General features: G+C 51.0%; 2 protein-coding genes across 3 annotated transcripts in view; one reads left to right on the top strand and one right to left on the bottom strand.

Moving 5' to 3' along the window:
- COLGALT2 (collagen beta(1-O)galactosyltransferase 2) overlaps nucleotides 1–1,469 on the bottom strand; it is a 148,582-nt gene extending 147,113 nt beyond the window's left edge. Inside the window, exon 1 of the mRNA XM_072041575.1 lies at nucleotides 1,070–1,469. The gene's annotated coding sequence lies outside the window, so the exon portion shown is untranslated. The remainder of the gene's footprint in view (nucleotides 1–1,069) is intronic.
- Nucleotides 1,470–1,586: 117 nt separating this feature from the next.
- C8H1orf21 (chromosome 8 C1orf21 homolog) overlaps nucleotides 1,587–12,285 on the top strand; it is a 107,307-nt gene continuing 96,608 nt past the window's right edge. The window contains exon 1 of one of the 2 annotated variants that reach the window (XM_072041578.1): nucleotides 1,587–1,841. The gene's annotated coding sequence lies outside the window, so the exon portion shown is untranslated. The remainder of the gene's footprint in view (nucleotides 1,842–12,285) is intronic. The other variant, XM_027463642.3, reaches the window with a different exon arrangement.

Genomic DNA, 12,285 nt, shown 5'->3' with positions numbered 1-12,285 from the left:
CAGAGAGCATGTAACGACAGCTTGACCTGATAAAGTCCTATCACTGCATGACTGCCACCCCCGGTGTGCAAACAAGATTTCAGTGAAGTAATTAAAAAGCAGAAAGTAGATAATAACTGTAATTGTATTTTAACAGTCAATGGAACAGAACAAACTGGCTAGTGGGGAAAATTTTTAAAGGATTTTCAAAATGACTATAAAAATGACACAAGTACTTTACATTTCCCTGTCTGATTATTTGTGTTTGAAACAAAGCATTAGAAAGGGGGTATTTTTAATACTAACTTACTACTGTTAAATGGGCCCTTATGAGGCTCTTCACTTTAATTAAGGACATGTTCTTATTTTAAACATCTTCGGAACCTTAAGTGTGATGCATCTGTTTCAAAAGTACTATATAGCCAAGACAGAGCAGACAACGAGTCTGTGCAGCATTCATAAGCCTTTGGGTTTGGGTACTTCTGCAAACAAGCCCGTACTCTTACGCAATGTCAGGAATACCCATCACCAGGTGATTTATTTGTGAGATCTTTGGAGGCAGGAAGCTACACAGAAATGTCTCAAAGCCATAGCACGAAGTAGAGAAAGTGTAATGAGATATTTAGCTAATGTTATCGTTAATCCTACAAAATAAGGAGGAAAGAATGGCGGGGATACAGTCGCAGAAGAGAATGGGGTTTAAACTTAAAGCCAAAAGGACTTGAGCTTAGAGGGGTGGGAAAGGATTCCCAGGGTTCAGCCTTACTGAGAAATCTTTGCCCAGTCTAGCCAAGTTGCCTCTATTTAAGCAGAAACGGGGACGTATTTCTGCATATTTACGTGGCCTTGGTGTGTCCTTACCCAACATCAGAGAGACGGCCATCGGCCCTCCAGCTCCCCTCTGCCAGGGCAGAAGGTGAGGCCAGGTCACCGCCGGTTCAGCACTTCTGTAGCGACAGCCCACGCACAAATTCTCATTACTTTTAAAAGCACGAAGCGCGGAGCCCCAGCCCGTGCAGCCTGTGTGAGTCAGGGCCCGGTCCGACCCTACTCAGCACATTCAGGCATTGCCGCCCTGCTGGGAGCTTACCAGCGGAACTGGGAGGACAGGTTACGCTCCCGCATCTGCCTTTCTCAGCCCAGCAGAGTTGGGACAACTCCGAGTCAGGGATTTTCGCCGAGGCGCGACAAATCGACACTTGGCATTTTGGGGGGCATGTGAGGCGCTGCAGGAGGCGGTGCGGCCGCGGGAGGCCTTGCGCCCCGCTACCCCTCTGCCCTTAATGTCGCCAGTCCCGAGGTGCGGGTCGCCGCCTTCACCTCCGCCAGAGCCCCGCGGGGCCCCCAACGCAGCACGGTGCCGGTGGGAGGCTGCCGCCAGCACCGCGGCTCGCCCGCAACGCAGCCTCGGGGCGTGGGGGGGGAACAGGCGGCGGTGCCGGGCAGGAGGGAGCCGCGGCCCCGGCTCCTCCTCGGAGCCTCGAGGGCAACCGCGAGCGGCCGGCGCAGGGCAGGGCTGGGCAGGGCTGGGCTGGGCAGAGCAGGGCTGGCCGCTCCTGGAGCCGGCGTCACCCGGGGGGGCCGGGGGCCGGCCCCGGCGGCGGGAGGAGCGGGCGGGCGGCTCCTCCTCGGCTCCATCCGCCCCCCGCTCTGCTCCGCACCGCCCCGGCCCCGCCTCGGCCCGCCCCGGCTGCCCGGAGAGGCCGCTCCGCGCCCGGCTGCCGCCGCCTTCGCGCTCGCACGCTTCGCCGGAGCCGCCCTCTTCGCCCCGCGCCTCCCCGTCCTTCTGCAGCCCGCGGCCGGCGCCCGCTGACGGCTCTCGGCGGCGGGGGAGCCGCTGCGGGGCGGCGGCGGCGCCTGAGGTGAGCGCCCCCGGGGCGGCCGCGGGAGGGGGGCGCCGCTTCCCCGGCGGAGGCCCGGGCCTGGGCTGCCGGGAGCGGGGCCCGGCGTCGCCCCCCGGGGCGGGAGCCGTGTCCGTGCCGTGCCCGTGCCGTGGGGCTCGGCTCGCCTCGTTCCGCCGGGGGCCGGCCGCCCAGGCTCTGCGGGCGAGCCTTTATTCGCGGCCGGGCTTTGTGCGGGCAGCGGCGCCGGGCACGGAGCGGGGCTGGGGCCCTCCCTGCAGCCTCTCAGCCCGCAGGGCTTCCCGGCGGGGGGTGCAGCGCGTTTCTCGTGTCAAAAAAAAAAAAAAAAAAAAAAAAAGAAACGCCACGTTCTCTTTGAAGGGGCTAGCGCCGGGCGGCCGGAGCCGGGCGGCACGCCCGCCGCTGCCCGGTAGGTGTCAGGCTGGCGGTGCGGCTGAGCCCGGGGGCGGCGACTCCCCGCTCGCCCCCCGCTCGCCCCGGCCCTGCCCTGCCGGCCCCCCGTGCCCCTGGGGCGGCCGGGGCCGTGGGGGGCCGCGGGGCAGGGCCGCCGCCCGGCGGGGTGAGGGGGCCTGCGGGTGAGGCCTGCGGGTGGGTTTTGTGCGTGCTGGCTCTTGGTTCCTCGGGGCTGGTGGGAAGCGAGGTGCCCAAACGCGCCCCTTGCCCTCTTCGCTTTCCCTTCCGCCCAGCCTTTGCCATCCCCGTGCCCCGTTTGCTTGGTTCCTGGTGCAAGGCTCCTGGCCCCAGCCTGCTGGGAGCGATCCGTGCGGCTGGGTGTTGCTTTCTGAACTTGCTAACCAGCAGGTTTAACCAGCAGGTTTCTGAATGTCCGCCACATACAGGGGCCGGAGGTTTGTGCCCTTCAGTGCAAGCTGAGCACGTTGGCACTGATGCTCCTTAACCTTACGTTAGCCCTCGCGTTGTATAATGGGGCGGCTGGGTTTGTGTAAGGCTTGGTGGTAATGTAATAAAACGCAACTAGAGATCTTCCCGTCATCTACAGAACCTTTAAAGGTTACTCTGTCTCGGGAGGTGCCTTGTCTGTGGGTGTTTCCAGAGGGGTACAAGGCCTAGGGAGGGCAGGGCCAGCTTGGCACTGCTGACTGGAGATCTCCAGTCTAGGCAGCAGAGAGGCTTTTGTGGGACCCGCCATGGAAATGATGCCCTTTGTTTGTACACATGCGATCGCTTGTTTTGGAAATCCGCTGTATACATGCAGTGTAGTTTGCCTAATAGCGTATGCGATAGCTGTGAATAAGACATGACAGAGTGCACTTTAATTGCGCAATGTTGTGTTCTGGTTGCAGACCTTTCACATTAGCTTGTGCTAGCAGCGTGGACCAGGTGTGAAGCTATTACACCACATCTGCACGCTGTGATACATCTCATGCTGTAGCCAGCTCCAAGAGCAGAAGCCAGGTGCTTGGATTTTCTTCTTTCTGCATTATCTATTTCACTTTGGGTTTTGTTTTTTCCAAAAAGCAGGGTGCTGAAACGAGTGATTTCAACTAATCTGTCCTGGAGACTGCAGCCTAGTTACTTAAGGCTGCTATAGGTTGTTATGCAATCAGATTAACAAAGTTGAAACGATCATTCAACTTCAGGTAAACAAATGATATTTATAACATCATGGGTTAGGTTGACAGCAGCTGAGAGAGGTGCTGCAGGTAGCGCATTACAAATATTTGACCAAAACTCAAGGGATGGACACATAGACATAGTAAATATATCTCGGTAAGCTTCTCAGTATTATAATGTGCTTACTATTGATTGTCTGTATTCCAGGGGCTTCTGCAGTGCATTAGGCACAGCCCGCGTGCATGGGCAAAGTTGCTTGCAGCCTCATTTAGTTGATGAGCAAATGTCTTTGTGCCCAGCCTGGGGTGCTGCGTGGGCTCTGCTTGTTGCAGCACAGGTGTTGCGTCCAAGATGACCAACACTCAACTGGAAGCTTTAGAAGAAAAAAGTCATTCCAGACGTGTTTGCTGAAGCTGGCAAGCCCCTCAACCAGTCCATTATTAGTTGGCTGTTTCTCCTTGTTGTCGTGGAAGCAGCGTTGCGGCAGGAGAGATTTTAAGGCTCGTCTCCCTGAATCTACTCAGAGAGGAGGCGATGGGGCATGGCTGGGGTGGGATGGGCTGTGTGACGTAGGCATCAGCAATGCCGGCACAGCGAAGGTGAGACCGTGCCGGCGGGGCTGAGAGCTGGGGGGCAGGAGAGGGAAGCCTGTGATGTGAGGGAAGAAGCTGGAGAGGAGGGAGGTGTTTATCCGTGTTACAGCAAGGACTGCTTGTCTGAGTCTGTCTGTGCAGGGTCTAGCTGGGGACCTGTCTGTGGTCGCAGCCATCTCGTGTGGGCTCTGGTGCCGTGGAAGTGCACCTCACTCCAAAAATACTGCAGTGTGACATATGCCCATCAGTATGACGGTGTGCACCAACGTGAGGCGTTTGGGGGCAAGAAGGAATAACTGACTCATGTCAGGCAGATGGCTGGAGGCCTTTTATGTTGATGTGGAACTTGAGCCCTTCCAATCTGTCTCTTGTTCAGGGAAAGGTAAGGAAGACCTTAATGTTTCTCCTCCATCTTTCTGCAGAAGATGATAGAACAGCACTTTATTTTTTATAATCATTCAAAAAATATTCTGGAAAGTTTTTTTTTGTTCTTAATTGTTGTTACTTATTTCCTTGTTGCCTCTGTTTAAGCAGGCATCTAATTGCAAAGGGATTTCATAGGCACTTGCAAACACATATTGCTATGCTATTGGCTTATCCTTGCGCTATATAAAATATATGCAACTATATGTATGCAAGCACATTTTGGGTGTACTGGAATCTAGAAAGGTACTTTTGGCAATTGGAAATACTGTTCAGGCCGTATTATTGCAGGATGCTCAGAGAAGAGGCGGTGTGTAATGGATGAGCAGTCAGTAACTTTAAGACCATGTCTTCTACTGGTAGTAGTCTACTTCAACTCCGATTTATTGACAGGTCAGTGTCTTCTTTAGCTTTGTGAGCTGAACAAGATCAGTTGCTCTTGGGGAGACCAGAGCTCTGTCTAGCTCAGCGTCTGTCCTCTGATGGGGCTGCCTACCTGCAGTGCTGTCGCTGTCCTGGTGCAGTCTTCCAGCAGTCCCCGCTCTGCGAGGACTTTGGGCTGGCAGTTCCAGTTGTGTGTAAGAGCTGCTGATGGACGGGCTTCTTTGGAATTGTTGAGTGTGTTTTGAAAACCCGTTAGTGTTCACAGCATTAGTGTTCAGTGTTGGTGAATTTACAGTGCAGCTGTGTACTCTGAAAAGTATTTAAAATCTTTTTGTTTGTTTGTTTTACGGCCTGCCATGTGAAGCACCTGTCTTGTTATTTTATCTGAGTTTGGGGAGATTATCTTCCTTTTTAGATTTTTACATGGAAAATGCTATGTTTGGAGATGTTGACAAGCCTTAGAATATATGCAAAGATAACTGCCATATGTTTGCAGTAAGGTATGCTCCCAGCAACACTTTCAGTCACCTTTCCTAGTTATGTACCATTGCAGCTGTCACATTTAGGTGACTGTATGCAAAAAAAAAAAAAAAAAAAAAAATTAAAACCCAAGAAGTAATGAGATTTCTGTAGCTATACATCCTGTACATAGATTTCAGTAAGTCTCGGTTCAGACCCATGCAGACTACAAAAGAGTTGCTGTATGCCAAGCAGTGACTTCAGCAGTGTTGTTTGAAGTTCCTGCCAAAGTAAATCTGTGCAAGGTATTTGGTGCAGCAGTTTAGGGGATGTGGAAGGATGAGGGAAGCAGCACTGAAAAATAGTATTAAAGAGCTTGAAGTTAAGAAATAAGGCTTCCAAGAAGTGTGGCATCACGCAGCAAAACCAAGGACTGGCTCCCTACATTAGTCTTCTGTTTAGCTTTCACCACACCATCCCAGACCACTTAGTGAATGGGTGGGTGTTAGGAAGTTGCCTTTTAAATCCCCAATTTCTGTGTGTGGCAGGCAAGTGGGGTCTTTGGACTGTGAACCAACCTATGGTAACTGCTTTTGTCGTGGTGGTCCAGGCATCTGCGTGGGTTATAGCGGTAATGGCAGTTAGGTTTGGTTTATTATAAGAAGCCCTCCAACGGTTCGTTCATTTGTGTTTTATTATTCTGGCAGTTCCTGAGATCCTGTTGTTTAAAGTGGGTCAAACTTCCACTTTTTAAAGCAAACAGAAAGTGTTTGTCGTGTCACTTTATACTGCTGTTGCACCCTCAAGCCAGTGAATTTAGGATTAAAGTGTGTGGCATTTCAGTTTATTGGTTTACAGATGGGATAATAGTAGAGAGTGACCTGACAAACACTTTCTGTTTGTTTAAAAATAGGGACTCTTACATAGTGATGCTATATGAAACAACTGGGCGTGCACATGGTTAAGATCTCCACAACAGAGCATTAATCCAGCAGCGTTGCCTGCATGGCTGTCTGCCGTAGCGTGCCTCTAAGGGAGGTAGCTGTGGAGTGAAGAGGTGCCAGTGCCAAACGGCTTCACTGGAATATTGGGCAGCCTCTGGACAGGGCTCTTCTAAACTAGATGAGCTCTTAAAGTGGCCTCTGTTTTTCTTCTATATCTGTATCTTTAAGAGGAAGCTGTAGATGTGATCTTTTTCCAAAACCGATGGGTAAAAAGCAAGTTTGCTTGAAATGCGTGTTTAATAGGAAGAGCGTGGCAGGATCTATATATACAGGTGGGCATTTTCCCAGCAGGGTGTGTTGGGCGGATAGGGACATAGCTATGTTGCTGCTAACCAAAATTCTAGCCCTGAGCATGTCTATAAATACCATCGCCTCACCCCTTGGACTCCATGAAATGATATTTAGCTGGAACCCAGTCATACGTCAGAACATAAAAGGACCTTGGTCATCGTGTGCTTTTATAACAAACAAGGAAAAATGTATCCAAGTTGCCCAATATGTGCATTGTCCACACAAAGACAGCTTTTTATTCGGTGAAGGGGAGGCACTTACCTTTTAAACTTTTCTCCTTTGTATTTGTATCTCATCTCTTTCCAAGTTTTTATTAATAAAAGCACGACAACTTTAATGTAATTATGCATGTTTGACAAACAGATCTGTATGTTTTCGACTCATGGCTAATTAGATTTGTGGAGCCTGTGCAGTTCAGGATGTTGGGTGGGCAGATTGTTTTAGCAGGAAGGCAGAGCTGGGAGCAAGTTATTATTCTTGCCTTTCTTACGGTGGCGCAGCACTTCCCGTGACCTTGGCAGGTTTCTCGATGGCATGCTGGTGTTGATGCCCAGATTCTGGGGAAAAGGGGCTGAAGTTGGCCTGTGTGGAGTACAGTACATTTGCCCGGTACGTTTCTCTGAATGGTTAAATAAAGTTCTAAGCATTTGCATGTCTTTACTAGGAGCAGTCAGAGGAAAGAACCGCTTGGTAAAAGCAAGCCAAGGCTGCCTTTTTAAGGCTGGGAGTGGGCTGTAAGCCCATTTCATCTTTCACTTTGAGGGATGACTAAGATGTTTCTCTCTTCCGGCGATACCCAGCTTGGGCCCTGCTGCTTCATTTTGCCAACGGGCCTCCTCATCTCAGCCACGCCGTTGTGTGGAGGCAGCTGACGCACAGTCAGCGTGGTGAGGGTCTTTCTGTGGGGCTGGATGTGTGTGGTGAAGCCGCCTGTATCGGCTGTGTGCCCGCTGGAGCCGGTGCAAGCGGTGCTTGAAGGTGCGCTTGTGATGCTGACGGATGGGGGGCTGCTCTTTGCCTTCCAGGGCAGTTGCTCTTGTTACGTATGCACGTGGCAGCTGTGGTCTGGTGGATGCCCGGAGGCTCAGCTTTCTCTCCTGAGCTTTTATTTTTGCGCAAATCTGAAATAGCAGAACCGAAGCCGCTGAATAAGCCAGGGGAGCAGATACGGCTTCTCTGCCCTCCACCTACTGCAGAAACGCAGAGGAGCAACTGGTATGAGTATTTCGGGGGTGAAAGAAAAGGCAGCCGGTCTAATGTTGTCTCTGTTATTTTTTCCATTCAGGGTTCTTCTGAAGATAGTTTTTCCTTATGATAGATGTTTTTAATTACTCCCTAGTTGTCAGGTATGGGGCCCTATCATTTAAAAGTGGCTGGTCTGTACTACCCAAACGAAAATCAAAACCTCCCAGTGAACAAGCTTCTGAAATAATTTCTGTCGGGTTTTCTCTGTTTAAAAACAAACAAACAAACAAAACAAACAAACAAAAAACACGTAGCCTTTCTACTTTGGTTGCATCATATGAGTATCTTTGAGGTTGAAACTTCCCTGATGCTCGTGGGAGAGGGAGCATTTATTTCTTTTGTCTCAAATGCTGCAGTGGTGGATGCTAATTAAAATCCAAACAAACTGGGTTGAGGGGGTAGTCTTCCTTTGCCCTCACAGTGAAAATCATTTGTTTGGAAGAGCTGTGAGAATTACGCCTGCAGGCATTCAGATAGAGATAAATTAGCCCCTGGCTGCCCCAAATCTTGCTGTTTCAGTTGGCAGAAATCTGCCAGGAAGGCTTTTTGAAATGGCAGCAGCCTGTCTGCGTGTTGTGGAGCAGATTGTGTACCGGGGACCACGGCACAGCCCTGAGCAAGGACGTCAGCAGCGGCTGGCGTCCCCAGCACAAACAGCCAGACTCCGTCAGCCTGACAGAGCGGAGAGGAGTGGCGCAACCCTAATGGACACATCCTGATGGCTGTCAGCTGAGAGCATGGGGTTTGTTTGTTTTTCTCCCCCAACGACAGGAGCTGACTCTGAGGTGGATTTTCCTATGGCTAGCGTTCTGCATCTCTGATGTTTTGGCAAGAGTGAGAGTGTTTCCTAAAGAGAGAAAAAAAAAAAAAAAGGAATAAGAGGCCTCAGACTTAGTAACAGCATTTAGGAGAACAACAAATGCTCGGCCTTGTCGAGCAGTGTTTCATTGTGCATTTAGTTGGGCATCTTTACCAGCATAATGGAAAATTACGTGCTTGATGCTTCACTGAGTTGCGATGGGATTTGGAGGATGTAATTTCTCTAAGACTTTTAAAATCCCAGGCTTCGTGGTGCAGTTTTTGTTTGCCTTTACGTTTCTGTGCTAGTCTCTGAGCCTTTTTTCTTCCGCAGAAGACGGTTGGGTGTTATCAGGGAAAGAGCTTAAAGGAGAATGGATAGAGAGCAAACAATTCAGAGCTTCCTAGCAGGTGAGCGGGGACTGGGGTGGGCTTGGTTTGGCCTGAGGGAGCAGTCCGAGGCAGGAACCATTTGAGCGCTGGCTGCAGGGAGGGCTGCACGCCGTGTCCCGCTCTGCGGCATTGGTGGCACTGCAGTCCCTTCTCCACCTGGAGCCCAGGGATCAGGCCAACGTCCTGGTGATGGTGTTGGCCTGTGCTTCTTGCCATGCTTCTCCTGCTGTGAGCCAGTGCCTTAAGAGAACCTCATGAGGTGAACGGCTTCCCAGAAAGTTGTTAGGAGCTTAATGCTGCAATGTAAAGAGGTTTGCGAGTCACCTGTGGCACAAGAGTGCTGACGGCTGCTTTTCAGTTATTAGTTTTCGTACAGCCTGTTTTGGCCATTAGGATTGGTTGGCTATGCAAAGTGGCTCCATAAAATGCAAATTATTAGCTTCTATGTGGGTCAGAAAGCATTGCATACTTAGCGTAACTCTTGTAGTTAAACGGCCTCCTTTGTTAACCAAATGATTTAAGCACCGGCTGACTCTCAGCAGTGTCAAAAACATACAGTAATTCTGGCTGAGTGTAAATAAAGCGTTTCAGCTTGGAGTGATGACTGCAGGACTGGCTTGAAAGCTATTTTCGGGCCAAAGGCACAGCCCAGAGCAGGGGGACGGCCGCGGCTCCGCTCCTGGAGCGGCGTCAGGCCGGAGGATGACTCAGTCAGCCCTGCAGCTTCCTTGTTGCTCCAGAAAGGTGGCGATTTATTGCAGACTGTGTCAGCACTAAGCAGCCGCCCGCCCAGTGCTGATTCAGCTCCCAAAGCTGGGTAAGGCTGCGCACCCGGTCTCTGCCCATCGCGGCTTTCCCATCTCCTTTCCCTCCCATGCCAAGGGTGCCGAGGTTGAAGCAAGAGCAAACGTGGCCAGATCATCACAGAGTGCTCTTGCTGCTGGGTGGGAAGCGCGTCCAGACCCAGCCAGGCCCTTCCTTTGTAGGCAGAACAGGTTGGGCAGCAGCAGGGCACCGGGGGAGACGCAAAGCAGAAGGTGGAGCTTGCTGAGGACGTTCACTACGTGCTGCAGTTTGAGGGCTCGTGCTTTTTGGGGTTTTAGGTTGGCTTGCAGTAGCCAACCTAAAGGAGGAGGAATTTCTTAGCTCCTGGTGTTATCTGATGATTAATTGGAGTGAGGCAGTTAGTTGTATTGCTATCTTTCTCCTCCTGCCTTCCCCCTCTAAAGACAGGTACAACACTGCCAGTCCTTACGCCTGGCTGTGAAATACAGCACCTGGTGTTGGGTATAGGGGCGATCTTGTGCATATCAAGGGTAAGGATTGTGCTGGAGGACAGCATCATAACAGGCACATCTCATCCTCTCACTTCCACCCTGGGGAAAGCACATAAAGAACCACGTGCTGTTTCTTGCCATTGCAGCCCTTTTCTTTTAGAGGAAGGGTAAGACTGGAATAACTGTTGTGTTCCTGTATTTTTTGCCTGAAACAAATCTCTTGTTGGTCTTTCTTGCTTTCAGCGTGTGCTTGGAAAAGGCGCGTTTGAGTGGTGCCAGTGGTAGTCAGTGTTGCCCACTTTCCGAGATGTGACCTTTCACAAGGAGGCGGTACGTTTTTTGTGTGGCAGGGCTAGGGCTGAAGGTCACGGGCAGATTAGCCGTGCCGAGGAAGCTATCCAAGACCAAATCTGCTGCAGGTTTTCTGAACGTGTGAGATGAGCTCTGCTTTTGATCTTGGTTGTGACTCTGAATATCCTGAGGAATAAAGACACATGTAAGGAAGGAGGTGGCCCTGAAGACTCTTTGTTTTTCCTTTAATGGTTTCTACCAGGTGAATTGCAGTGTCAGAGAAGCTGGCAGTCAACAGGAACAAGCAGATCAGTGACCTCTGTGCTTTCCCAGGCATCTTCTCTTTGCTCTGACAATGCTGAGGGTGCCTGGGTATGAAAAAGTCACCTGTGAGCTTCATGGTGTGCTGCTCTGTGCCAGGACCGCCAGAGCAGCGTGGGTATCAGAGAACGCTGGGTGAGCTGAGGCACGCTGCCTGTGGGAACGCCAGCCTGGCCTCAGATCCAAGGAGCCACCAGCACCCTGCTGTAGCATCAGACTGCCTGACTGGTTTTGTAACTCCATTTGAATGCCGAGGAGGAGATGTAAAACAGGAGGCAGGGGTTACTTTTGCCCGTGAGGTAGCGTGTGCCTCCTGGCGCTAGGGGTTGTGGGCTGGATTACCCGCCTCTGTCTCCTCATTGCCTCCCAGGGATCAGCCAGCACGTCTGGTAGGTTTGGCTGGTCACCGGAGGTACTCTGGGACAAAGTTTAATACTGGTTAAAATTAGAGTGCTGTTTTTGGTGTACTTACCTGGCAATGTCACCCCCCTGGTGCTACGTGCAGCTGCATTTAACGATTCGCCTGGGTTTTATCCCATTTGCTACTTGGTCATAGATCTGTTCCAGAAAGGCTTGGATGAAATGAGTGCCTGCAAAGAAAGTGTTAGAGAATGTTGGGAAGAAATATAAAGGAGAACAAGCACGCACCAGAAAATCAGTTTAAAAGTATGCAGTAAGGAGGCAGAAATGGGCACGCTTACGGACACAGCCGGAGGGGTGGTGTGGTAGCAAGCGGTGCTGCAGGCTGGGAGCTGAGGAACTCAGCCGGAGCTGCTGTGCTCAGGGCCCTCTGGGTGCCTGTGTGGTGCCCAGCATGGTAGGACTCTGCCCTGGTTTGTGCCTTGAGGATGTCAGAAGAACAAAAACAGGTCCCTTTGCTTAGCGTGGAGACATTTCTTTTTTTAAATGGAGTGAAATGTGGATTATATTTCTGGATCCCATGATGAGCTTGAACCTCAGTATCTTAATTCAGTTCTCCTAACAGATTTGCTTTGCAAATACTATTCCTAAGTCCAGTTATGAAGAGCATTTCCTGTTCCTGTCGTGACCAACGTTGATGCTCCTGACGCTGCCCTGGGGCTGGGGTGGCTGCTGCTGTTTCCTGGGGTCTCCTGGAGCTGTGCTCTGCAGGGCAAAGGCAGTGCTGGGAGGGTTAACGCTGCTGCTAACTGTAACCGAGAAAATCTGACTCATTGGTCATGGAAGACAGGAGTACAATCAAATATTGTGGCTAGATTGATTTGTTTACATATAGTGAAATTATGTAAATATCAATGCAGATTAGGTTTAGGTCTTTTGTTTGCTTGCATTCAGTACCCTGGAGCCAAAACCCAGTGCTGCTGAAGTCACGGAGAATTTTACTACTGAGCTTAGTAAGTATGGGATTTAG

Source organism: Anas platyrhynchos, chromosome 8, assembly GCF_047663525.1.
Source record: "Anas platyrhynchos isolate ZD024472 breed Pekin duck chromosome 8, IASCAAS_PekinDuck_T2T, whole genome shotgun sequence".
Classification (NCBI taxonomy): Eukaryota; Metazoa; Chordata; class Aves; order Anseriformes; family Anatidae; genus Anas; species Anas platyrhynchos.
Note: the sequence above shows the minus strand (reverse complement) of the source record. Positions and strands in the feature narration are given on the sequence as shown.